This window comes from Schistocerca serialis, chromosome 7 (genome assembly GCF_023864345.2).
Source record: "Schistocerca serialis cubense isolate TAMUIC-IGC-003099 chromosome 7, iqSchSeri2.2, whole genome shotgun sequence".
Classification (NCBI taxonomy): Eukaryota; Metazoa; Arthropoda; class Insecta; order Orthoptera; family Acrididae; genus Schistocerca; species Schistocerca serialis.
This window is the reverse complement of record NC_064644.1, coordinates 559,766,904-559,771,498: the sequence shown is the minus strand read 5'-3', so window position 1 is coordinate 559,771,498 and position 4,595 is coordinate 559,766,904. Positions and strand designations below refer to the sequence as shown.

The 4,595-nt window shown below is 37.4% G+C and overlaps 1 pseudogene; it reads right to left on the bottom strand.

Annotated features, from left to right (window-relative positions):
- Positions 1–2,796: 2,796 nt before the first annotated feature.
- On the bottom strand, positions 2,797–2,914 carry LOC126413566 (5S ribosomal RNA; annotated as a pseudogene).
- Positions 2,915–4,595: the final 1,681 nt, after the last annotated feature.

The window sequence follows — 4,595 nt, the reverse complement described above, 5'->3', positions numbered from 1 at the left end:
ATTGCATAAAAATCTTCAGAGAGACCATGTAATTTCTGTAAAACAAACATGCTTTATAAAATCTGGAAAAACTTATTTTTCTTGAAGAAATAGCTTATTTTCTAGAAGACGAAAAGAAATAAATAGTAAAGAATTAGGATTAATAACAACAATTACTGTTAGTCCATTTGTGGCCAGAAAGAGAATAAATGCTGACAGCAGACTTTATCCTTATCCCATTAAAAAAACAAATCCAGTTAATATTGCATATTTAGAATTTAATAAAAACGAGAACAAGAAATATAAAAATTCAGTATGCAAGGAAGGAAAGTAGAATATTTGGAAAATACACAATCTTTAATGGAAGAATACAGAAATATTTTGGAGAAGAAACAAAAAAGGAAGAAGAAAAGTAAAAATATTTTAAACATGAATATCTAGATTTTCCCACAAGTGGAGTTTATAAAATTTATGATTTTGTTGTAAATGATAAAAATAAGTTTATATTTTTTAGTGTTTTAGGAGAATGAACTGGAAAAAATCTGTATATATTTTTAAAGGTCCCAGTAAAAATAAATTTATAGAACTTATAAAAAATAAAAATATTCTTAAAAATGAAGGATTTATTTGCATTCCAAGACAAGAAATAGAAATATTTTATTATCCTAAGGAAGAACCATTTTTGAAAATAAAAGCATATGGTCTTTCCACTGTTAATGGACACTTGTTTCCCAGAATAATTTATTTCAAAGCTCAACCAATTTTCAAAAGCAAAGAGAGTTTATTGTATAAAGAAGAAGATAAAGAAACGATGTAAAATATAAAAACGGGACAAATACAAGGAAAGATAAAAATAAAAAGCTATGAAAGACTAGAAGATCTATAAGAAATATTAGAACTAATTATTTATAATATTGCGACTGAAAATTATCGTGCAAAAGATAGATATGTTATCAAATTCGATAATGTACAGGTTGTTTCTGTTACCAAGAAGAGAAAAATTGAATGGTTTCCTAGAGAAGGAATACCAAGTAGAGACCTTAAACGTAATTTCACTTTAAATGGTTGTGCAAAAATTTCTGTTTACAATAAAACAAAAGCTGCATTTGTAAAATTAAAAGACTTAAAGAGACATAGTTGAGAGAAATATGCAAAAAAGACTCATAAAGCAATTAATAAATGTTATTTGGAAGAAAATCATTCGAATTCTAGCGAGGAAAGCGAAATAGATAATGATAAATATTACAAAGGTGAATTTCGTGTAGAAGAAGCTGTAAAAGACTATAACTATTATATGCAGATTTTTCGATTTGCAGCGCTTTTATATTTCAGCGATACATGACCATGTTATATCTTAGAAAATATTTTCACATTTGGAAAAACTTTAATTTTCCAGAATAATTTTTTTTCATTCCTGAAAAAGACTGTAGTATATACAAAGTGAGTACCATGAATTAAAAAATGGAGTAAAAAAATCTGTTAAATTTCTATTACAGGGCAGGCTAGAGCTAGAAGTCTGAAAAGTCTACCCAGATAAAACACCCTCTCCTGCAGGCCAACACCTGAACTCGAGAGGCTGACACTCCTTGTAAAATTTTATCCTGGGTGTTCTTGAATAATTATGAACCTGGTTTTGTCCAGAGGTTTAATCCAAGATATTAAATAACACCCTTGGTAACGCAATCTGAGTGTACTATAAGTAATTCGGAATTGGCAGAAACTTTCACAATGCGCAACGAAAGCGGAAAGTTACTTAGCAGTAGCACAGACGAAATTTAAATTGAACATTGACTGCAAAATCGTACTCAAATAATTTTAAATGTGAGGCGTTTTGCAGGCCAAATATGTTTTTCATTTGTGACCTGTACACAGTGAAAAATTTATTAGCCATCAGCTGGTTTGGTGGAGAAAGTTTTGTCTGCTGACGTCCTGTCTGCAACTGCACGCCTCGTAGTTCTTTATCACGTGTCTTACTTCTGGCGTTGAAAAAATCTTACCGATGGCAAAGTTTTGCGTAATTGCTTATCGTGGCCTCTCAGTAGATTACATTGTCAGTCACTGAAACACGTTTTCACAAAGCAATTGGTACTGCAACACATGGTCGCTGGCGTTAGACAAAAGCAACTATGCAAACAACAAATTTTATGGAAGTCAAACATACCGTCCAAAACGATCAGTGAAAGAGATTACAGCACGAATTGCCCCTCGTAGGTTATTACAAGATATCAGTTATAACATTCTCAACCTCCCATGTATAAGTCATCACGCAAAGAAACTCAGAAAAATAGCATTACAAAGTTACTGCGTATCATCTTACGAGAGCAAAAAAAAAAAAAAAAAAATTGTTTAAGTCAGTTGAAACTCTGGATTTGCCATCTATAATGAGATACTGGGTGCCACATGCTTGAGTGAAATTTATCCGCTATAAATGCACTAAGTTTCACACAGAATAAAAATTGGTACCCGAGAAATGATCACAATTTCGCATAGTTTTAAAGCATATACACTCTATGACAAAATAAATAAATAAATAATGAACGACACCCACAAAGGAATTATCAGAATGGAATGGAAATCGGTAAATGCGAGGCACATCTACAGACAAATAACATAGCATAGCATAGCACTCCGTCGTCAGACCACAAGTTTCCCATCGGGACCATCCGGCCGCCGTGTCATCCTCAACTGAGGATGGGGCTGGGAGGGGCGTGTGGTCAGCACACCGGTCGTTATGATGGTTTTCTTTGACCAGAGCCGCTACTATTCGGTCGAGTAGCTCGTCAGTTGGCATGACGAGGCTGAGTGCACCCCGAAAAATGGCAACAGCGCATGGCGGCCCAGATGGTCACCCATCCAAGTGCCGGCCACGCCCGACAGCGGTTAACTTCGGTGATCTGACGGGAACCGGTGTATCCACTGCGTCAAGGCCGTTGCTGCAGACAAATAAATGAGTACAATTTCCGAAAAATTCGACGATTTATTTAAGGGAAACAGAATCAGAAACTGTGCAAACCAATAACGCGTTGCTCCACCTGTGGCCCTTGTGCAAGCAGTTACTCGTCTTGGTGTTCGTTGACCGAGCTGTTTGCTGTCCTCCTGAGGGACGTCGTGCAAAATTCTATCCAACTGACGCTTTAGATCGTCAAAATCTCGAGCTGGTTGGAGGGCTCTGCCATTATGCTGCAAACTTTGTCAATTGGAAAGAGATCCGGTGACCTTCCTGGCCAAGTAGGGTTTGGCAACCACGAAGACAAGCAACGGAAAGTTCCGTGTGTGTGGGTGGTTATTATATTGCTGAAACGTAAGCCCAGGATGTCTTGCCATGAAGAGCAACAAAACGGGGCGTAGCATTTCGACGACGTACCGCTGTGCTTTAAAAATTGCCAGGCAATCTGTCCTGTCATGGTCGCCAGTTGTGCAAATTTATATATATATATATATATATATATATATATATAATTAAACAAATTACTTGTATAATCTTGGCATACTACTGGTGTCCTTGGTTATATTCATTTTCTTCCGGCGTAAGTATTCTCTTGACCGTGTGTTTAGCATTAGTTCTTGATCGGGCTTCTTCTACCGATGCAGGCCGCTGACATCGAGATGATACGCGGAAGAAAGGAAAACTTTCATGGTTTTGCACAAATAATAATTATTATTCAGACAACACAAATGGCTACCACACACATATTACAAAAATACTTCTCCTCCACTCGAGAACTAAAGACAGTCTCTCTATTAACAAAAAAAAATTTAAAAAAATTGAATGAAATTTTTTATCATTTGTTCTCGCCTTCCGGCGTAGCGAAATACATCTTTTGCGGGCGCTTACAGCGGTTATACTTGGCTTTTCCTACGTACCAATACAATTTTATGACACTCAAAAGGGTCCTGCTATGAAAAGAAAGGGCAGTCCAGACCATCACTCCTGGTTGTCGGGATGCATGGCGGTCTATAGTTAGGCTGGTATCCCACTACTGCCCGGAGTATCCCCACCATAAGTGATAGTCTGGGTGGTATTTCTTTTGATAGCAGCACCCCTCTGGTTATCATCCGCGGCACCTTTTAAACACAGCGGTCCGTCGACGATATTATATGCCACGTTTTGTTACCTTTATGGCAAGCCATCCTGTACTTACATTTCTGCAAGATAATGTCCGCCCACACGCAATGTGAGTTTCTCCTTTTTGTCTTCGTGCTTGTCAAATCCTACCTTAGTCAACAAGTTCGCCGGATTCCCCCACTTGAGAACGCTTGGAGCATATTGGCAGGGTCCTCCAACCAGCTTGGGATTTTGACAAACTAACGCACCAATTGGACAGAATTTGGAGCGCTATCCCTCAGGAGGACAACCAACAACACAAGCAATCCCCACTCTCATAATTCCTTAGTGGTGCGCCGTGCTTGTTTTCCTTTTTCTTTCTTTTCTTTTTTTTTGTCTTATAATGTACTTGCTTCAGAAACGTAGAAGAAATGCGAATGCACGAGCTACCTGTGATTTCATCGCATCTTTTGTGGTATTAGCGTGCCTGCGCTCGTCTCAGAACATACAAGTCTTCAGTTCACGTCCTCAGTAATCTGACAGTTTGCTACTTTGTCCTCAAACCATCATG